A 23,997-nucleotide genomic window follows, 5' to 3' on the forward strand; every position below is an offset into this window, starting at 1 on the left:
AGTTTGGCATTCACGTCATGCTTTTAACAGGAAATCTTTTAAAGCAATTAAAGACTTTCTGTGTTTATAATTTTGAATTGATCATCACTTCAAAAATCCACTTTCCAATTCTTTGTAGATTTGTTTTTGACTTGCATTAGGCTGATTACCATTCAGTACTAGTTCTCAAATGAATCCTTGGTTTATTAGTAGTACACACATATTGGGACATATATCCTTCAGTTCTTGTTGTAATAAAACAACAGTAACATATTAGAGCAGGCATCAGGTTTACTTTAGATGTGTGAAGTTTAATTCAGTTCATCATGCACCGTATAATAAGAGGATAAGTTTGGTTAGGCAGTGTATCATAAGCCATTAAACTGTTTTCGTTTTTATGGTAGGCCTGCGGGTTTTACGAAATTTAGCAGATGTTTAATTGCTATATAAATAATAAGTAAATAATTTAATTTCTTTATTTTGTAGTTCACACCGGTATTGACCAAGAAACCTGTAAGTTGCTTAATAGGCTGCTTTTTAGCTCTCAGTATTTGCATGCACCCCCCTGAGGACAGGTGTGTCTATGGTTGTGATAATGACACCTTGTTTCATTATTGTAATAAAGATTTTTAAAATCTGGTTCCTTGTGTACTGTACTGTGAGAAAATAAGTTCTAAAACTAACATATAAGCAGCATATATGCAAATGGTTATGGGCTATTTATCATAAGTTTGTTCTATTTATGGCTTTCTATATGTAATGCAAATCTAAAAGATGTAAGCCTAAGGAATCTTGATTATATTTACATAATGGGAATGGCTGAATTTCAGTACAATTCAAAAGTATACGTTTATGTTATTACTGCTACTGAAGGACTGGCTCCGGACCCACCGCGACTCTGAACTGGTTAAGCAGGTACAGACAATGAATGAATGAATGAATATTTCTTCTACTGCTTTTACAACCATATTCCAAGAAAATTTGGTAAAATGTAATAACAAAAATATGTGAGCTGTTTATTCGCTTGAATTTTTATTTAATCATAAAAAAAAGATCTTTGTTTTCATTGAACCAACATGATTGTATTTTGTAAATATAAACAAAAGTGGTAGTGTTGCAATCACAGCTCCAGGGACCAGGAGGTTGTGGGTTCGATTCCCGCTCCGGGTGACTGTCTGTGAGGAGTGTGGTGTGTTCTCCCTGTGTCCGTGTGGGTTTCCTCCAGGTTCTCCGGTTTCCTTCCACAGTCCAAAACACACGATGGTAGGTGGATTGGCGACTCAAAAGTGTCCGGGGGTGTGTGTGTGTGTGTGTGTGAGTGAACGTGTGTGTTGCCCTGTGAAAGATTGCCGCCCCCTCCAGGGTGTATTCCTGCCTTGCGCCCAATGATTCCAGGGGGGCTCTGGACCCACCGCGACCCTGAACTGGATAAGGGTGACAGATAATGAATGAATGAATAAACAAATTTAGAATTTGATGCTTGTAACACACTCCAAAAAGTTGGGACAAATTTGTTTTTAACACTGTGTGTTAACAATGTTAAACCTGTCCCTTGAATTATTTTTTTTTTTAATCATTTGAGAACTGATGATAAAAATGTTTACAGTTTTGAAAGTGGAATTTTACTTTATAACACTTCAGCAACTCAACAGATTGTGGTCACTGTTGTCTGATTCCATTCTTCATAATGTGACAAAGGTGACAGATCTGGACTGCAAACAGGTGAATCAAGTAAATGCATTCCAGGTCTGTGAAACTGTTGTTTTAACACAAGCAGAATGCACTGTCCTGTTGAAATAACCATAGACTTATCCGGAAATATCTATCAACTTAATGGTAGCATATGTCTCCCTCAAACCTCATATTTGCCTCCACATAAATGGCTCCTTCACATAAATGCTGTCACTCATGCTGTAGACAGGGATGCACCGCTGTACCATGACAGATGTTGGCTCTTTCACCTATCGTTGGTCCCTTTTATCTAGATGTTCTTTTTTTGAGTTTTCCTTTTGCTTCAGCAAGACTTTTTTATATCTATGTTTCATCTTTCTTTCATGCTTTGTACCCTTACCTGTATATGATATGTATTACCCCCTCTCACAGGGCACAATGCTTTATTGTGAACAATGAAATAAATAACAAAGTTTAATTGTCCCCCGATGAGGGTGGGAGGGGCGGGAACCAGGACTTTTTTGATGCAATGGTGGATGGTGTTAAGTGACAATGATTTTCAGAATAATTTCCAAAACCACATTCCTGTATTTATCACAATGTCATGATGGTTTCTCTTGCAGTATCAAAAGTCATGCACATTCAAGTCGGTTCTGGCCTTGCCTTTCACAGACAGAGATATCTCTAGAATTACTTTTACAGTATCATGTTTGGTAGAGGGTGGCACGGTGGCGCAGCAGGTAGTGTCGCAGTCACACAGCTCCAGGGGCCTGGAGGTTGTGGGTTCGATTCCCGCTCCGGGTGACTGTCTGTGAGGAGTTGGTGTGTTCTCCCCGTGTCTGCGTGGGTCTCTCCGGGTGCTCTGTGTTCTCCCCGTGTCTGCGTGGGTTTCTCCGGGTGCTCTGGTTTCCTCCCACAGTCCAAAAACACACGTTGGTAGGTAGACTGGCGACTCAAAAGTGTCCGTAGTCAGTGTGTGTATTGCCCTTCTGTGGACTGACGCCCCCTCCAGGGTGTATTCCCGCCTTGCGCCCAATGATTCCAGGCTCTGGACCCACTGCGACCCTGAAGTGGATAAGGGTTACAGATAATGAATGAATGTTTGGTAGATGATGAAAGACCTGCATATTTAGCACTCTTGCTCTGAGAAAAATTGTTTGGCATTTTACTTTTTTAAATTATTTTTGTTCAAATTTAAATTAAAATTATATTTACAAAATACAATCATGTTGGTCAGTGTAAACACTGAAAACTCTTCTATGCATATTTATTAAATACAAGTTCAAGAGAATCAACTAATTACAGACACTACTTGCTTTAATAGTATTTTACAAAATGTCCTAAGTTTTCCAGATAATGGGTTATACTATTTATAATACAATTATTAATAATACTTGAGAGCAGATGGAGGGGCTGAAAGATCTGGTCTCATTTCATTTGTTATAATGACACATTGTCAAATTATTGTAATAGTTTTTTGTTAATTTCCTTGTGTGTATGTATAAATCTGTGTGGGTGAGTATGAGTGAAAGTGTGTGTGTTGCACTGATACATGGGGAGCTCAGGGTTGTGCCAGGGAGCGTCGGCTGTACAAGGTCAGACCCAGAGCTCATTAAGAATAGGGAAGGAGGGGGGGTCCCTCTTGTCCCATTCTCACTAACCTTATTCTGTAATTAGCCATTGTTTCCTCTTAACACTCCGACCAGACAGGAGGGGGAGTGGGGGAAACCTATTAAAGAACATGGCTCCCAAGCCCACTACTGGCTCACAGGTCACGCAGTAGCACACCTCTGCTCTCCCCAACTCTCCACACAAACAGCTGCTCCAACTCAGCAACAAACCCCTCCCACAACCTGGTATCTCTGTTACTTAAAACAATGCAGCGTTTTTGGTTGTTAAAACGCCTTCTGATTGAGAGTTTTGATACAAACCCTCACTGCCTCCTAAGTGGGTTGGTCTGTCAGAAACTGTTTTCAGGGTCTTGCTGAGCTTTTCTATGTGAGATCTATGGGGGAAATCTCTGTGGTGGGTCCGTATGATCCAGAGGCAGCAGTGGCAGTCAGTCCAGCTTAATGATGATGGATGAGAGCACCCAAACGTCTGCTTCCTCTCTCTGGGGCCACAGAGTTAGACATAAGTTCTGGGTCCAGATGACCTAGAAAGAGCTGTAGCACAACTTCAGTTTCAACATCAACGTGTGTGTACAGTGTGTGTGTGATACAATGATAAAACAGAAGTTATGTGAAAAGGCAGATTTTATCCCTTTCCTTAATTGAAGTTGATCATTCAAGGCACATTGCTGGTCTAAAATGCTTCTTTTTTTATCCTGGAGCTACAAGGCTTCAGAGCTTCAGACAGGATATTCGGCGAATATTCAAATATTCGTGGAGTGGAGTGGTGTGTATTGATATCAAAATCCACTTCCGACCCCTGCTTTAAAATCCCTCTTTCCCGTTCGCTTGCTACCTATGCTTGCTAACCTGTTAACTAGCTCACTAACTAGGGGCACAATTTAACCAGTTTGAGTGGAAGTGCTCTAATTGCAGGCACAAAGTGGCATCATCTCATTTTGTTGTGTGTTGTTTTAGCATGTTAGGCTGTTTTATATGACTGTGTTTTAAGCTTCATTTGCACAAAGCCTTTTATGTTTATGAGCCTGAATATGGATGGAGTGGGGTGAACACTGTTTTTACTGCTGGAGAACCTGAATGTGGATTGAGAGGAGCATTGCCTTAACGATTTATCCAAAAAACTGAACATCCGAATCTCAAAACTGAGAACTGAATACCTACCCAACGAGCAAATATCTGAATTCTGAATACTTTTGGCTAGGCCTATTGTTAAGAAAATCAGCGCTCAGCGCCCACTTTAAAATTAAAGCTACACTGCGGTTCCCAGCATGGATCCGCTTGCTGACTTGTGCCTATACTGTGCCACTAAGGGCACAGGGTGTCCACTAATAAACCAGAGCTTCGTGGAGGTGTTCTAATTTGAGGTGTAAAGCTGACAATATGAGCTGTAGCTTTGCCATGCTTCGTTGTAAGTAGGTTGCTGTAGCGTGTTAGGCTGTTTTAGACTTCATCAAGACATTTATGTTGACAGGGCTGAATATATGTGGAGTTGCCTTTACCGATAGCCACATTCATCCAAAAAAAATAGTATCCAGATCTCAAAATTATAAGCCGAATTCCTATCAAAAGAGTGAATCTCCAAATATTCGGGGCCAGCCCTACTCTTATGTAATGTGTGTTTATAAAGGTTCTGGGTTTGTTTGCATAGCCATTTACATCACCTTGTCCTTGTGTTTCTTGTGCTACGGCAGGTCATGTGTGTTTAATTACTGTCCAGGTGTTCCTTGTCTTTTGTGCCTTTTTTTACAATTGCAATGTCATAATTCTCAGGTCCAGCTTTGTGTTTTAAATTGGCTTTCCTTAGTTTCCCTTGCAGTATTTTGTTTTAGTTTTCATAGATGTTTATATTTCGGAGTGTTTCTGTGTTTGGGACATGGGGATATACATTAAAGTCATCTCTGTATGAGTGTCCAACCCTGTGTTTGTTTATCTATGAATACATTGTGACATTCTGTATAAAAATCGACAAAACTATGTCATACTGCTAAAAACAGATGTTGCAGCTAACTTGGAGCCTGAACTGTGTCCATAGTTTGTCTGTTGTGATAGTAACTCCATGCTACATAGTATTAGAAACCACATGAGCAAGATTGTGGTCACTACTGGAAAAAGCAGGTAAATATGTTAACAACAAATAAAGCAATGGTAAAATATTTGTTTTGGGTGGAGTGCCCATTTATGACTTGATGCTAGGACTGGACGATATGAGCACAAATCAATATCACGATTAATTGTAAATTTTACCATGATTGTGATTAATGAATGATTGTGACCCTCATAGTGACGAAGCTTGTACTCCAGTATTAAAACTGGGATATTTTTTCTAATGTTGCCTCTCTTGTTTTTTGAGCACTGTTCATATTTGGTTTGTGATTGTGCTTTGGTCGGTCAAACACAGACACTGTGATTTTCTTTGGTACGAGCAGGTTGAGATGCTCGGTCGGCCTTGCCGTTTAGGTTGCTTCCATTTGGCAGAATCACATGACTACAGTACTGCATGTTGTTTTCGATTAGGTTTTGATTAATTGCCCAGCCGTACTTGATGCCTGTTGAAGTGGGTTTGTAACGATGTGTAATGATGGAAGTGAGGTTTTAAAGGAGCTTCTCTATCAAATTTTTGCCTGAATATTATTTGACTTATCCATGCTCTCTCTTTCTCTCTCTTTAAATCCTTCCATTCACTCTCTTGTTTGAATTCTTTCTCTTTCTCCCCCCCTCCCCTTTAATCTGGCAGTGGTCCATCATTCATTCTCACCTCTCCAACTCAACCTGTCACTTGTCTGTCAATCATGTTCCCTGCACGTCTGTTGCTTGCTGGCTTGCTTATGAGCTCTCCCAGCCACAGAAGGTAGCTACAGTAAACGGCAACTCTGTTCTCCATTACTGCAACACAGAAGTTAAAGTCCTCAGCACACCATAAACCATTAAACACCACAACAGAGACTCTTCTTAATACAGTCTCAAAGCTGATCTCAAGGCTGCAACATTTACCATCCTGTCATCCTGCAAAGTAATGCGTCCTCCATGTTTGGGCAAACTTTGTGACCATATTGCTGTTAAATTGCATCCACCCAGTATTGCATTGGCTGACGGTCTCATCAGCGTCGAGGCCTGTCTATCAGATGAGCAAAGTTTTATAAGGCTGAAATGGAGGAGCTGAGGGCCACTGAGGAGCATGGCGTCCGTTGCGTGGGAGCAGGGACGAGAGGGACGCACTTGATGGGATTGCACAAACCTATGAGGACCATGATGAATGTCTAAAATTGGTTTGTCTGCAGCTTGATAAGCCATTTGTTTTCATTAACCCAATGCTAGCTTAAGACAGGCTGATTGGGTGGTGGGGGGTTGTGGGGAGCATGAAGGTCCCTTGGTTGGAGTGGAAGGCCTCTGTAGGTCCTCCTCCTCCTCCTTTTAAAAGAATTACCAGCTCTTCTAAGTCCTCGTCCCTGTGGCCAGCCTCTGATCAGATAGTCTGCTGACAGCAAAATATCATTCACTCGCTGTCGCCACTGCGCTCTCGTTGGAGCATGTCCATTAAATATTGACGACGTGTTATCTCCAGGCACCGAGGAGACGTAAAAATAAAGCAAAGGATGGAGAGAGGGCAGGCAGGGTGAGATAAGCTGGGACATGAGAGGTTCACCTTACAAAAGCTGTGCTTTGATTCTTTTCAGTGGTGGTCAGTACAGTTGGCAAAACCTTGTGCTTTGGGACAGCCTGCCACTTTAGAGTGGTTTTAGGCCTTAATTACACACTAGTTTGGATCACAACTGATCTCAAACTTGTCCTCACCAGTAAAGAGTGTTATTAATGATGCCTGCATCTTGGTCTTGTGGCTGGAGCGACTATTTTTTCACATGGCAGGTTTTGAATGCAAATGCCACATGAATCTAATGGAGAGTTTTGTACGTTAGACAATAAGGCATCTGCGCTGTTGCTGGGCATGCTGGGTTAATAAGCTTGCAGGTGGCACTCGAGTGTGTTTTAGAGCAGAGTGCTTGTGTTCATGTGTGAGTGTGCATGTGCGTGTTTGTGTGTGTGTGTGTGTGTGTATTGGTAAAGTGGTGTGAGATGTACATGCAGCTCTGAAAATCGGAAAAGCCCCAGTCCTTGTCTGCATGGAGCCTGAAGTTAACTCACACACAATACAAACCAGGCACTTACATATGCAGCTTTTTTCCACACCAGCACAGTGCAGTAAGAGGAAATAATCCCGAGGAGGATACACTCAACACAAACCCATTTTAAGGGGAAACCAGACTGACACTAGTCCTGGAGATCTACGTACTTGCTTAGTCCAGTTGCAGCCACAATGTGCCATGCTGAATCCAGCCCATTAACTTAAACAATAAACAGTTTTAAAGGTGTTTATAAAATTCTAAAGATGCTTCCTCACCATTTGCTCACTCTACAGTCAGTTTGCGAGTATAAATTTGTTAGAAGAAGAAAAAAAGTGGGTCCAGTGTGCTAGGTTTTCGCTCGTGGCTGAGCAAAGGCATCTGCAGTTTCTTTTTTGACAGCAGATAGAACTCCAAAATGAGATGAGGATATTGGTCTATTACCGCGCCATATGTGGGTAATATTGACTTTTGTGTTTTGGAGTATTTAATGTACCGCGACCCTAAACTGGATAAGCGGCTACAGATAATGAATGAATGAGTATATGATGTCTATTGTCTCCAAATTGGGCAGCACGGTGGTGCAGCAGGTAGTGTCGCAGTCACACAGCTCCAGGGACCTGGAGGTTGTGGGTTCGATTCCCGCTCCGGGTGACTGTCTGTGAGGAGTTGATGTGTTCTCCTCGTGTCTGCGTGGGTTTCCTTCGAGTGCTCCGGTTTCCTCCCACAGTCCAAAAACACACGTTGGTAGGTGGATTGACGACTCAAAAAAGTGAGTGTGTGTGTCTGTGTTGCCCTGTGAATTGACTGGCGCCCCCTCCAGGGTGTATACCCGCCTTGCGCCCAATGATTCCAGGTAGGCTCTGGACCCACTGCGACCCTGAATTGGATAAGCGCTTACAGATAATGAATGAATGAATGAATGTCTCCAAATTTGGAAAAGGGCTAACTGCATTACCAAAAGTGCTAAAAAGCTAAACAACTTGATTTAAAAAATGAGTGTTAGTGGCAATTCAAAGTGAATAAGAACTTCAGCCGCATATAACCAACAGATGTTTTTTTCCATCAAACATACAGTTCCACCTTAAAAGACACAGAGCTTCTGAACGTAAAAACAAACCAGAGAGAACCACATGACATGTCTTAACTCTTTCTCCTTGAAGGTGAATTAGAATGATTAGGGTGACCAGACGTCCTCTTTTACCCGGACATGTCCTCTTTTTTAGACTTAAAAAATGTCCGGGCGGAATTTCACAAACGTCGGATTTTGTTTTTCTAGAGCTTACATAGAATTTCGAGAAGCATTTCGTTCACAAACTAGTCCCGCCCTCCCCTACTCCGATTGGTTCGCTTGAGTGAGAAGGGGGCGTGGTAAAGTAGCCTAAAATCTTCTGATTGGACGGTCTGACTGTAGAGCTACCGTTATTGGTCGATAACCTTCTCTGTAGACATTTAATTGGTCAGTCTGCACGTCAGTAGTCCTTGTTTACGTCAGGCAAAGCTCATGTACCCACCCTCATCTAGAGCAGCTATGCCGAAACGTAAATGTAAGTTCTCGGATGAATTCCCATGTTTTGTGTAGCAAATAAAGATGTAAAGGCAGCGAGGGGCGAGAGCTCATCCACCCCCCCAGAGACGAGTCCTCTTTTTCACCATCTCAGATTTAAGAATGATGCTACCTTAAAATGGGTGGGGTTATACATGTACGGAAGGCCAAACCAAAGCTGTGTTGAGAGGTGCTACGGGGGCCATGTGAGGCTTCCAGGCTCTGGCTAATTGGGAGCCTTTGCTATTGATTAGGAGATTAGACATGAGCACACATGGCTTCCATGTCAGAGCACACACACAGCAGGGGGAAAAGGGTGCTGGAGAGTGCCATATGTGTGTACTTGTGTATGTGTGTGTGTGGGTGTGTGTAGTTAGACATAATGGAAGTGCTGTGCTTTGACCATACTAGAGCACAGTTAAGTATACAGGGCACCTGATCTGAAGTGCTTGACTGAGTTGGGTATTGCTCTGTGCTAGAAAAAGCTAATTGGTTGGTGCAGACTAGGTGATCTGTGTGTGTTAACCGTTCAGGCGACAGTAGGAGAGTGTTAACTGTTGGTTAATTGGTGTATACAAGGCACGATAAACTGCCTCATTTGGAGCTGCGGTCTTTGCCCAGGACGGAACGGGTTAAGTCCAAGGGCCATAACAGAATAAAAGCAAGCAAAATCAATAGGAGGAAAAATAGGAAAATGACATGCCTCTCCAGTTGGGAGATCTAATCTCCAATATCCATTTACAACACTAGGACTGGCTTTAGCAATTACAGGCCATCTCTGCTGGCAGCCTCTCCTCTGGAGCGCTGTACAAATGCCTTTAAAAACACATTCAATACAGAAACACTTTTTTTTCATTAATAAAATTAGACATTGCAAAATCAGCGCATCGATGTGCAGCGCATTCTGCCTTTAATTTAAACTCAGTAATATCACGAATACAAGATTAAAAGTCTTATATAAGACCCCCCTTTTCAAAAAAAAAAAAAAGTGAAATAAATGTCCAATTATCTCATTTCACTCTTTTTTCCCCCTCACTATTAGCTCCTTTGCTGCTTGATATTAAATTCAAATATTGCTGTCTGCAAGGTTAGGCGGTCACATTAATAAACATTGACACGGCTGCGTTGAAGCCATGCCGCATTCCAATTTGAGAACTTGGACCCACTTGTCGTCTCTCTCTTTTTTTTTTAGCCCCCCTCCTCTTTTCGTCCTCTTCTCCTTTCTCTCCTTCTCTTTTTTCGCAGCCTTCTTAAGGAGTGCTTTGTAGTCCTGCCGTCCCTTCTTATCAGGCCTGGCATGGAGCACTTGCCTCTGTCACTGTCCTCATGTTCCGAGCGAGCTGCCGCTTTTGTGCTCCCTAATGAACTTTGACCAAAATTAGACATACTCTTCAACTTTTAAAGCAGGGCCCCCCTCAATGGCTCCTTTGTTGCAGCGGCAGCGCGGCGCTGGGCGGATGAAGGAATGCTGAGCTTCTCTCTCTTTCCTTCTCTTTCCCTCTCTTTATCCCCCTCTTTTTCTCTGTCTCCCATTGACGTGTGGAATTTGGGCCTCAGTCTGAGAGAGAGAGAGAGAGAGAGAGAAGGCCCAGAAGCCCCTCAGGCTCTTTGGAGTACTGCTATACTCTCCCAGAACAGAAACTGGCATAAACCTCTCGTTCTCTATCTGTCTTCATGTCTCTTTCGCTATCCCTCTCTCGCTCTCTATCACACTCACTCTCTGCCTCTGTGACCCCTTCTCCACTCCTCTGCTCTCTGACTCATTGAACTACTCTCACACTCGTCCTCTGTGTCTTCTCTGCTCTGTATCTCGCTCATCGTGTCCTCCCTCTCTTTCTTTCTGTGTCAGACTTCCTGTCTTGACTTGTCACTTTGTCACTTTATTCAATTGACAGTTTTTTGGTAATGTCTTTCTCTTTCTCACTTTCTTCAGCTCTCTCTCTCTTTTCCACTCTGTTTGTCTTTCTCTATTCTCTCAATTTTTGGTTGTCTTTATCATTTGCCTTTTTTTCTCCCCATTAATTTTTCTCTGTGCTTTTCTCTTTTTTTTCTTGCATTTTTCATTTTGAATTCTTTTCCATTTTCTGCACCAAATACATTCCTTATTTTTTCTTTATCCCGATGTCTTTCTGCTTTTCCCTTCATTCTTTGCTGTAAGCATCTCTTTTTTTATCCTACTCGTTCATGCTCTTTTTGTAAATCCCTCACACTCTCCCTTCTTTTCTCTTTCTTCCTGTCATTTTCTTCCCTTTCCATGTTATTTGTTCTTTAAAATATTGTTCTCTACAAATTATTTTTCCATCTTTCTTTAACTGTTTCACTTCCTTTCCTTTTCTTGCTCTCTCTCTCTCTCTCTCTCAGTGAGTGCAGGAGGAGGATTATAAATCAAGGTAAAGGGGGCCTGTTTAACCCCTGCTAGGATGTCGTCACCAGCCGTGTGTTCACGCTGTTTTACGCCTCTGCCTCCGCCTCATTTGCGGGGCCTCGTCACTGTGCTACTTTATTGCCCCTGATACTGATACCGCTGCTGCTAATGCTGCTAATGCTGCTGCTGAAACACACACCACTCCCTTCTCACTTGACACAAGACTGTTAGCCAAGGCGGTGAAGGAGCGAGGGCTTATTGGTCTTTAAGGATGATAATTCTAGCTTGCCCACACTCAGACACACACTTTGATTGCATATTTATGTTATTCAGGCCTAGCAGCATGGTTAGTGCAGACATTTCAGTGTTTGTAACTAACAGGAATGACGGGTATCAGCTTGTAGAATGTCCTTTGAGAATCTGGCACATAGGTGGACAAGGAACCTGTTCTGAAATTAATAAATATATTGCAATATACTAATCTGTTCTGTGTAGCTGTAGGGGAATTACTACCTAATGCACACTGAAATTAGTCATGTTCTAGAAGTCCAATTCTCTAAAACACATTATACAAACTGCAAAGGACAGGGTTTGCCAGATGCTATTTTTTTAGCCATTTTCAAAGTAATACCTAGTTACAGTAAACATCATGAAAAAGACCACTCTTCCTGACTTTGAATAAGACACAGCCACGAGTCTGATTTGAACGGTTAAAACTGTTTAAAAACTAGAAACTAGCTTAGAAATGCCCCTCCAACTGTCTAAAAAAATAAAACATTTAGAAGCTTACGGAGCTGTTCCTGAATGAAGATCAGGTTGAAGGTGGGTCTCACATCTTTAGCATGGGGTTCTTTATTCATTCATTTCTCAGTAGCATGATTAGATGCTTTGACAAATTATGCACCTCCTACAGTCATGCTGCACTGGTTGTAGTTGCATAGTCAGCTGTTGCAGGTTGCACACACACACACACATTCATACACAAAAGCACAGATAATCTATATAGAGGAAATGTATGTGTTTTAAATCAGTGATATTTGCTTAGAGACAGGTGACTGTAATGTGATATTGTACTATGATTACTATAACATATTACATGTACCACACACACACACAGACTCACACATACTCTCTGACATGTAGCAGAGCAGAGGAGCAAAAGCCAGATGCACAAAGAGGCAGGAGGCGTTTGTCTTGAAAGAGGGAAGCTGTACATCCAGTGCTGAAAGTGGAACGAGATAGATGATGAATTTGGTGCGATTCATTAGGGTGATGAATGGCATAGTGTTATCAGGCAGTGAGCAGTATCAGAAAGGCTGACTGATGTGTGTGTGTGTGTGTGTGTGTGTGTGTGTTTGAGATGCCAGAGCGAGAGCTGGGCCCTCAGGTCGTTGACATTTAAAAACCCCAGAGACCAGGCTGCCCTAGAGTCAGAGCCACACTCACTGAGAATACACACACACACACACACACACACACACACACAAGCAATTGCTCAGAGGATATGCTCTTTTATAAATGGCAGTTATACACAATGTACAGCAGCAAGCCATATTTTTATGTTTTTTTACTGCTTTTGACAACTCAAGCAACATTTACAACTTAATTTAAAAAGAAAAAGAACGTATTTCACTCTCCAAGGCCACTCGGATGGACAAGCACCGGCTTGTGATTTGTTTTCTACTGTAGACATACAAAGAAATAGATTCCTTAGCCACCATTTCATTAACGTATATTCACTGTCATAGCAAAGCCTACTCCGTTTGTTTAGTCTTTTCTTTATTTATTAGTTTTGTTACTCAAAATGCCACATGCCCTTTACACTTTGTGAAAACTGCATGATACGTTGACCCATAGAATAGTCTGTTATTACTCATCTGATCTTACTCGACATAGAAAATTTGATCAGTTTTTTTTCAGATGTTATACATGCTTCAGTTGCTGTAAAGTAAACAAAAGCATTCAGAGCGGTTTGATGTAAAATAGTTTGGAGGCATTTAACTCCTCAGATGTCTGATTCCTATCACTGCCACTGTGAAAAATACTTTGATAAGTTTCTTTTTAAGTTTCTCTAGAATGGAGCATTTCACATCAAACCACTCTGAATAACTGTCTTAATGTCCTACTGATTAAATAAAGCTGTTAATTGTTTTACGTATCAAAATATGCAGTATTTTCCCTAGTATAGGCATGAGATGAAGCAATTGTATTTTTTGTTTCCTAAAGACCTTTATACTTGGGTTACTTTCGGACAAGCAATTAGCAAAACCCTTTTTTGCTAAGAGTTTTTTTCACCTTAGGAGAAAAGTTGTTGTTTTGGGAGCTACAAGGTTGTTTTCTTGTGGTGGCAATGCTACGCAGCCACTATAGTAAAGTGCAAACGGATTCTGCCTACTGCACGTCAACTTTATCGCTAATTATATAGTGAGGTATGGAGATGTGGATCATTAGCATTGCTAATGATAGTGCCTCCTGAATCAGACACACCTGGTCTGGACAGAAACAGCTGTGGTTGCTATGAAACATGGACGCAGGTGCACCATTCACATGGGCACCAGTGGCAGTTTGACAAGCATATTGAGGTATATGTGTGTTTTAATCAAAGACTCTAAAAATGTGATTTTTTGTTTTTGTCCGCTCTGTCGTGACGTTATTTTGTTTGAAATATATTTTTCTTTTGACTTTGTTGGGCAGCTGTTGGCCTGTGTCCAGTCATCGGAAAACCTTCAAAGTTGTGTGTTCTGTCTAAGTTCTGTCTAATTTTTTGTGTAAAGACTTTTTCCTTCTTTCTCAAGATGTGCAGTTCAAAGATTACAATGCTGAAGTACATTCGGCGCAACACTGCAATCATGTGCACATATAAAATACACAGATCTGGGAGGGGACGACTGGATCCACAGACAGATTTCGGTATGTGTGTGTGTGTGGGTGTGTGTGTGTGTGTGTGTGTAGTAATGGCTCTTTCATGGTGGCAGGATGCTGGCTGCAGCCGCCAGGGCCAGGGGCACCACTCTCTTTCTCTCTCTTTCTTTTTCTTCTTCATGATGAATGGTCCTATCGCTGGTTTAAATTATTTCCTACAGATCTCATTTAGGTCCTTGAAGAAGAGATCCAACCTGTTTATTCATTTCACATTTGCACCCGGCTTCAATATCTTTGTCTATGCCTGCAAAGAATCAGGCACCCCCCCCCCCTCTCCCCACCACCCCACCAACCCCCACTAGAAAAGGAGAGGAAAAAAGCAATTTGCACAATGTACATAAAATGATGCTCTCACGGTTTTGATAACCTGCATAAATTATAAAGCGTAATTAAATATTACGCTATACCCCATGAGTCGCCAAGGAGAATGAGAGAACGAGGGAGAGAAAGGTAGATGTGCAGAGAAGAGATGGAGACAGAGGGCAAAAAAAAGAGAGAATAGCAGAGAGAGAGAGAGAGAGAGCTGTGCGCAGTCAGTGGGCTCCTCTGGCTCTCATAATTGTTTTTATTGATTCTTTCTTAAGGTGAAATGGTTTAAAGATAACAATAGCCAGGGCGGTAAGAGCAGATATGAGCGCCGGGTGCCAGGCCTTTGTTTCGCTTCCATAAATCAGACAGGCTTTTGGCATTGTGAGATTGCCTCCAAGGTGGCCCATATATTTAAATGGAGTATGAAAAATTTAAATTGTTCGGCACATGGAAGGCGTGGAAGTGTCTCTCGTGAGCACGCGATTGACCCAAAAATATATTCAAATTACCGCAACTAAACAGCATCTGCTCCACCCTCTCCCTGCGTGTATGTGAATGTGTTTGTGTGTGTGCTTGCAACAGAGCCAGAGTGTACACAAGAATATAGTCAGAGCCAGAAAAGGCCAGTGACTGATTTAAAGGTGCACTCAGCTGTTGACATTTATGTAGGTCCATCCAAGCTATCTGAGCTGACAGGCCACACAGATGAAAGGTACAACAGCTTCAACTTTCCAACAGCACTTTTAAAGCCAGAATGATGAGTGACCTTGTGCTTTACACATCATCTGAATTGCCTGCTATAAAGAATACATTTCGCTCTAATAAGCATAACATTGTGTTCATTCATTGTATGGACCAGTGCATGTACTCTTAAAAATAAAGGAGACAAAAAAGCTTCTTTGAAGTCATGTTATCGAATAAATGTATTCATTCATGAATTGTCTGTAACCGCTTATCCAGGGTCATTGCCTGTCCGGAGCCTATCCGGTCACGGCCTGTCCACCTGAAGGGGGCGTCAGTCCTATGAAGGGTGACACACACTCACACACTCACACATACGGACACTTTTGAGTCACCAATCCACCTACCATCGTGTTTTTTTGGACTGTGGGAGGAAACCGAAGCACCTGGAGGAAACCCATGCGCACACTTGCGAGATCACACCAAACACAGACTGTCACTCGGAGCGGGCTCAAACCCACAACCACAAGACCCTGGATCTCTGTGACAGCGACACTACCTGCAGCAGCACTGTGACGCCAGAGTTATGGTATTCACTGTATGCTTATATAAAGAATATTTTTTTTTATTTAACACATGATATAGACGTACTGTACTAGTTCTTTTCTTTAAACAGCACATGAAATTTATGTAGGAGCATTTATATTCAAGAGAGTGTTAGCAAATTAAAGCAATAATGCTAACAATTGGTGTAAATGTGTTCGGGTACTGTGTGGATTATATGATCACAATAGAAACCCTTATACATATACATTTCTGACACATTTATAAGTGAGATATAGGACCTAAGCAGCATGTCAGTTACACTATATAGGCCACGGCATAAGAATGTGTACACCTATCAAATATGTTATTGTATTTATTCCACCAATAGCCTTTCAATAGATGTCTTTGTGATTAGCCTTTTGTGTTATATGATATTTCCAATGAACAACGTTTAAAGTATAAAGTTATGGGTATATAATATAAAGTGTATGAGAATTTGTGTAGATCAATGTTGGAAACCATTTAGGAACCATTGTTTTTAAGACTTGCTAAGTACAGTGCCGCAGCACTTTAACATACACCCTGTAGGGATTTACAAGCTAGCATGTCGAATAGCACAGCTCTAATGCTAATTGTTATAAGCTGCTATGTCATGCATATGGCAGTATCATTAGAAATATTAATGGGATCTGCAGCAGATGGTTAGGGGCATGTTGTCCCTGCCCGCCAGCCGCCAGCAGCCAGTGGCAGCCATGCTGGTTGCTGAGGGTTGGTGAAGAGATGGTGGATGTTGCTGTCGCTTTGGCTGCAGCTTTGGAGGTTCCTCTTCTTCTGCTAGAGGTCTTCTGCCATCAGGACTTCCCACATTTAACACTCAGCTCAGCTGCCAGGTTGCGTGGGTGCACTGCCACCTCACTCTGTGCGTGAGTGTGTGTGTGTGTGTGAGAGAGAGTGTGTGTATGCAAATGCATTTGAAATTCTGAGTCAACGTCTGTAATATGGTGTGATATACGTAACTGTGTGTGGCCATGGGGGCGTGTGGACAGAAGCTGGCCAGACGTGTGTTTACAATGTGCAAATATCATTTGCATGCCATTCATAATAACAATTTAGTAAACATTTTTTTTATTTGATAGAAATGATTGTATATTAGAGTTCATGACGGTATAAAAGTTTGCAGTTGAATTCATATTCACCAGAGCAGGTGATTTGAGTGTCCTGGGCATGACGAAAGAGTCTGAACTCGACTTGGGCTCATTCTTAACTCACAATTGTCTCAGCATTGAAACATAGGGGGCATATGAAACAATCAGTTTTTTAGTGCATTTGCAAATTAATTTGGGTGATATCCGGTGATGGGGCGGCACGGTGGCGCAGCAGGTAGTGTCGCAGTCACACATCTCCAGGGGCCTGAAGGTTGTGGGTTCGATTCCTGCTCCGGGTGACTGTCTGTGAGGAGCTGGTGTGTTCTACCCGTGTCCGTGTGGGTTTTCTCCGGGTGCTCCTGTTTCCTCCCACAGTCGAAAAACACACGTTGGTAGGTGGATTGGTGACTCAAAAAGTGTCCATAGGTGTGAATGTGTGTGTGTGTCTGTGTTGCCCTGTGAAGGACTGGCGCCCCCTCCAGGGTGTATTCCCGCCTTGCGCCCAATTATTCCAGGTAGGCTCCGGACCCACCGCGACCCTGAACGGGATAAGCAGTTACAGATAATTAATGATTCTTGTGATTTATTTTTATGTAAAGTGTAGACTTTAGAGTGGTCCCAAGTGCTTAAATATGAAGTTAAAGGGAGTAAAACAAACACAACAAGCACGGACAAATAAGTGTACTTTCTGAAAATAAAGAGATCCCAGCGTGTTCAGTAAGAACATGGCTAAAACCTGACTTTCTGCTCATTCTGCTCACACACTTTTGGCCTGTTCTCATTTAAAGGAACAGGTGAAACCAGTCATTCTGAACACGGCTATTAGAGACAGGGGGAGAACTTTGCTGTGTTGTATAATCCTTGTTGTGTTTTGGCCCACAATTCATTCAAATCCCAGGGAATTGTGTTACCTTGTGGAATAAGGGGTATTGTACACCTCTTTAAAATTTGTGAACATTCAGCCAGAGAAAAACTAACCTGATAAGCCTTAATGTGGTAAATGAATGCAGTACATAATGACACAATGAATCTTTTGTGTGACTTCGTCAGTCAGTTGTGCTATTGTAATATTCAGTCATTATTGAAATACTATTCTGCTAAAGCTCACAATAGTTGCATGTTCAATATGACTTGAAAAAACAAGGTTTTCTTCAGAGACAAACCTTGAATGTTTAAGGAAAGGAGCAAAACAACTTCAGATTGATGTCATTTTTATTACAAATCTTTCTACCTAGCTAATTTATTTGAATTTGGTTTAGTTTTAGCAAGTTAAGGATTTAAAATTTACATGTTTGCATTAATACCCGATATAGCTAGCATACTTTGAAATTTAATATGTGATCTGTAGATCAATAAACCATTTCATGTTGTCTTGCCACTTTCCTTTAGAACTCAAGGTTTGTCTTTAGGGCATAGTCTTTGTTGTGCTGCTAATAAGAGAGAAGTATCACAGTCAAAAAAGCAAGTAGGTAGAGGAATATCATGGGTGGATATGCTCTGATCCACATAACCTTATAAAACATTCCATTAGTGAGAAGTAGCAGGACACTATAGTGATTTGATGGGGATCTGTTTGCCATCTTTTTTCAAGCCTGTGTTTTGTTTTGTTTTGGTTTTTTTCAGGTATGCCACTATAAGATGGCTGTGTAGCCTAATCCCTGGTTCTTGATTCATTTGAAGAATGGAAAGCTTGGTGCTATGTTCTAGTCCAGAGCTCTTCCTAAGTGTGTTTCAGACTAAAACATTAAAGAAGATGCTGGAGAAAAACACTGATGAATCAGTGAAGTATTTCATTAACAACCGGCAAAGGAAAAAAAGCCACCATCTCTGCATTTCTGCCACAACAAACCTGACTGAAGCTGATGCTATTCTCCTGTCTTCTGCTCGTGTTTATTCAAATTTTACAGACGGGGGACTTTTTCCAGTTCAGCACCTCAAAACACTGCAGTGCGAGAAAACGCATTATGCCGGTGTTATTATGCAATTCATCACCAATAATAGATTTGTTTACGGGGGCCCAGACGCACTGTGCTCTCAGTGCTGCTTTTCCTAAATAATAATAATAATAATAATAATAATAATAATAATAAAATATAATAATAATAATAATAATAATGTTGAGGAGAGGCCTCAGAGAGGTTGGGGGCACACAGGGCTGAGGGAAAAGTAGCTTGAGTGGAGGGAGATAGGGAGATTGTGTGTGGGTGGATAATGCTGTGTTTAGTGAAGGAACAGGCCCTCCGAGAGGATGCTTAAAATAACAATGCATGTTTATATCAGTTGAAAAATATGAGTGGCTATAAAACTTAATAACACAAAAATACTGTATGTACAGTTCTGTGCAGAAGCCAGCGACCACCCTCCTTTATGTAATTTCCAGTAAAAAAGGTTTGTTCATTTTTCAGGAGATATTTTTAAAGGAGGTCTGAAAGTCTGTCCTTACACTGTGCAGTAAACAGATGAATGCTGTTGGGTCGGAGAGGATGTAAAGCTTTATAGAATCTGTGAGAAAAGGAAGGAAAAAGAAGAGTTTTTGGTGTTTTTTAGAACAAAAGACTGGCCGCTGACCTAAACCTCACTTTGTTTGTAGCAGAACATAGAACAAACTTATGGCTATATGTAGGAGGGAAACATGTTCTTGCAAAGTTTCTGCAAGTCTCCTGAACACATTTTAAAAAAGATTTTGTATGTAATTAATTTATTTCTTTTTAAATAATTGAAAGATGGTCTTCGAACAGTAATATACACAATACATTTAGTAATACATATGCTAAATGTACTTCCCTTATGACCAATAGACACAGAAAAACACACACGCACAGATTTGAAACTAACCTCACACATATCAGCTTTAACACACACACACACACACACACATACACACATACTTTGCGCACACAGCTCCTTAGAGAAGACTTGAGCAGTGATATGAATCTCTTAAAAGCTTCCTCTGGTCTTTTGTCTCTGTTGAATAAATCAGTGCTTTAGCCTGACTTTAGCAGTTTAGCGGCAGGCTAATTTCTGCACCCCCCTAACCCCCCCACCCCCCTGTACTCTCCTCAGAGGCCTTAAATGAGTTCTCAAGCTGCCGTTGAACATAGCGTAGCGTGGTTAAGAGATCACAGGACGATTAGCTTCTGCGCCGCACTCACTCGGTCCGTTTAAGCAGCCCCTGTGTTCATCCCTCAAATCCTGCAGTAGAGCGGACCACTACCTACAGCCTCCCAGGGAGACACTGCCTTCTCCCCTGAGCTACAGCTGTGTGTGTGTGTGTGTGTGTGTCTGTGTGTGAGTGTGTGTGTGTGTGTGTGTTCAGAGCAAATTTTCTAGGATTTCCATCTCAATAAAAACAGGCTAATAACAGGTTCAACAAAATTATAATTTTGTAAAATATGGCTGTTTTGTTTATTTGTTTAGTGAAAGTTAAGAACATAAATTTGTCAACTTTTCTGAGTGTTAAATATTGTAAATATGTACATTTATTGCACAAATTATATTTTATTTTGGAGAAATTCACTTACTGGGGGAAAAAAAGGAAAGGGGCAGAAATGTTAATGTTAAGTTTGGGTTTATTACCACACTTACAAATATACCCAGTGTTTGTGTGTGTTTGTGTGTGTGTGTGTGTGTGTGTGTGTGTCTGTGTGTTTTCCCATTGTATTGACAGAATTTTATGGGCTCCTTTACTTCCCTTGTCCAGTTTGAAGGCTAGCTCTGCAGTGACATAATCAGGTATGACAAGCTCATCAACTCTGTGTTCCACCTGCCGCTCACACACACACTCACACACACACCCACACACACACACACACTCAGGCGCGCGAGCACACATACACATACAAATACACACAAAGGTGCACGTGGATAGGCCATCAGTCTCCACATGTGAGGGGTGGAGATATAGATTATATACAGATTACACAGAGAGCTTCGAAGAGGAGTTGAGTTTGTGAGTACACAGATGTCAGGAACTTCATTAAATCACCTCCAGACACTTCTGCTGCTGACATCTGGATTTTTTAACTTATAGCAGCAGACAACAAATTAAAAAAAAAAAAAAAAGAAAATAAGAAAGATGGCTTGATTTGTGGGCTGGATTCCCTGGCTGTATTTCTGCCATTTCAGATATATAGGCCTAGGCACTTCTTTTAAACTCACCTCAGCTGTGGATTTGTACACACTAAAAGTTAAAGGTTATGTGATATTCTCACCTGAAATATTTGTCCAGGCTTTGACTGATTAAAATGGCACTATTTTCTGTTACTGAAAGGATTCCGAAATGCAACCTTAAAAAACAGTCACACCCTCATTATGGTTAAGCACTAAAATGTAATAGTTCTGGTAGCACCTCATGTGGAAGATTCAGGGTCGCGTTGGGTCCAGAGCCTACCTGGAATCATTGGGCGCAAGGCGGGAATGCACCCTGGAGGGGGCACCAGTCCTTCACAGGGCAACACACACACACACACAGACACTTCTGAGTCACCAATCCACCTACTAACGTGTGTTTTTGGACTTTTGGGAGAACACACCACACTCCTCGCAGACAGTCACCCGGAACGTGAATCGAACCCACAACCTCCAGGCCCCTGGAGCTGTGTGACTGCAACACTACCTGCTGCACCACTGTGCCTCCCATGTGGAAAATCTTCCAATTGCTAAATGTGGGAGAGAATGACTGATTGAGTAACAAGAAAACTCAGAACAAAATGTAAAGAAAAACATCTATTAAAATATGATTTTGTCTCTTTGGCTAAATAAGTGAAAAGAATGATTTCATGTTGGGTCCAGTAGGATTCCTTTGGTGGATGATTTGTACATGTGGACCTGCAGCCCTGCTAGCTTCAAATTCCAGGACATATATTATCCATGTGATATGATTTTTAACCAAACGAAATGTAAGATCAGTAAAGTTTAACCGAAAGTGTTGGTTCTGTCTCAACAAGTCATCCGGTTGAATTTGAGAAACTGATTGTGGGATAGATTGTCTGGAGGTTTGTATAAGTCTACAGCTACTCTTCAAAGTGGTGTGATTATTGGAAGCGGTGGGACCCATCTGACCCAGTCAGATTGACTCTGTTCAGCTCCATAGTTCAAATTTCTTGTCACCAGACGTCCTTGAGAAAACGAATGTGTATGGTAGCGAGACTAGGTCTTTTTGAGAGACAACACCATTATATGTGAGAATATAGGAAATGAAAAGTTATTTGTGATTTGAGCAAAAAAAAAAAAAAAGTCTGTCAAAGTAGTGTTTTCAAGACTGCCATGATTTGTCTTTTCACCTTCAACTCTGTTCACTCTATTCAACATCAGCTCTATGCGCTATTCATAAGAGTTTATGTATTAGTGTATGTTTGAACTTGTTTGATGGTTACGCATATTGCTCATTCACTGTCTGTAACTTGATTTCACGGCTGCGGGTACTGGACGCTGAGGCCTGGAGGGAGCTAACACATGGAGAGAGAGGAAAAAGAGCAAGAGACAGAGAGAGAAAAAGAGATAGTGAGCCTACATATTGATTGTCTGTGACCAGTCTGTGACTGGTGAATCGGAGTGGAGATCTGGCAACCCGTTTGGCTGTTTCTGTACCCGTTTGGAAGCTGTTTTGATCGCTCGGGTTTTCCTGTTTACTCGTTTCCATTGTTATTTCTATATTTATATCTGTTTTTATAACCTACTAACCATCCATAGATCTATCTTTTAGATTGTCTCCGCAGGAATATTCATTACAGAGGCACTAAAACTGCCACCGGACCCTGGAGTAACGTTCTTGGTGTAAGTTACTAAAATTCACTAAAAGCGGTAAGTACCTGCAATTCCATGGCTACTACTGGCTGTTTTGCCTGCTCAGAGTGTGGCATGTTTAGTTTAACGCCCTTTTCCACCTCTAGCGATAAATATAGTGGTTGTATTTGTAGTAAGTGTCAGCTAGTTAGCTCTCTGGTGGATAAAGTGGACCAGCTAGAAGTGCGCATCCGGAGCTTATTATTGTTGAGGGATAAACAGCGAGATTCAGTGTTAGCAACTCCGGGTGCCTTAGGGAGAGTTAGCACCCCCACGACTCCGGCGTTAGAGCCCTCACAGCGGGGTGAATGGGTGACGTCTCGGCGTCATAGCCGGAAAGCTAAGGTTGATGCTAACGCTGAGGCCAAAGCTAGCCCACCGGGACACCACGCTCCTCCGATTCGCGTGTCAAACAGGTTTGCCCCGCTCAGCGAAGCACCCGCTGAGGAGCCTGTTAAGAGTGTTCTGGTTATAGGAGACTCTATTGTTCGGCATGTGAAATTAGCTACTCCTTTAGGGGCGCCGGCAGTAACAGTTAGCTGTTTATCGGGAGCCAGAGCGCCGGATATTAGTGGCAACCTTAGACTGTTAGCTAATAGGAGATATTCGAGGGTAGTCATTCATGTAGGGGCCAATGATATTCGTCTGCGGCAGTCTGAGGTAACTAAGGGTAATATTACAGAGGTGATTAAACTGGCCCAGACTATGTCCGATGCCGTAATCTGCTCTGGTCCCATACCAATGCGGCGTGGCGACGAAGCTTACAGCAGACTTTGGGCGTTAAACTGCTGGATGTCCAAGTGGTGTTCCGAAAATCAAGTGGGCTTTATAGACAATTGGTTACGTTTTGAGGGCAAGCCTGGTCTTATAGGTAGGGATGGTATCCACCCCACGCGGGAGGGTGCTGCCTTACTTTCTTGCAGTATAGCACATAGTCTTTTAGTTAGTCGGCAGAGTAGTGTAGATAGCTGCTGACAATCCAGAGCCGGGACCAGGCCGCAGACAGACAGGCTAAACCGACCGTCTGCGAACTGTCTTGAGGCGTCACCCAGGTTCAACTGTATTGAGACTGTGTCTTTCCCCCGAACTAAATGTAAAAGTAGAAAAACAAAATCAGCCTGTTTCAGCAACCTAATCAATATTAAATCATACACAACACCTAGCAGCAACACCTCAGAACTAAAATTTGGGTTACTCAACATAAGATCACTAAACTCAAAAGCACTCATCGTAAATGATATTATAAGTGATCATAAATTCAATGTTTTCTGTCTCACGGAAACGTGGGTTAAACCAAATG

General features: G+C 41.8%; 1 long non-coding RNA gene across 1 annotated transcript in view; it reads left to right on the forward strand.

Moving 5' to 3' along the window:
* The window catches only part of LOC136678707 (uncharacterized), a 62,982-nt gene extending 42,071 nt beyond the window's left edge, over positions 1–20,911 (forward strand). The window contains exon 3 of the long non-coding RNA XR_010796490.1: positions 20,581–20,911. This is a non-coding gene — a long non-coding RNA (uncharacterized lncRNA). The remainder of the gene's footprint in view (positions 1–20,580) is intronic.
* Positions 20,912–23,997: the final 3,086 nt, after the last annotated feature.

This window comes from Hoplias malabaricus, chromosome Y (assembly GCF_029633855.1).
Source record: "Hoplias malabaricus isolate fHopMal1 chromosome Y, fHopMal1.hap1, whole genome shotgun sequence".
Classification (NCBI taxonomy): domain Eukaryota; kingdom Metazoa; phylum Chordata; class Actinopteri; order Characiformes; family Erythrinidae; genus Hoplias; species Hoplias malabaricus.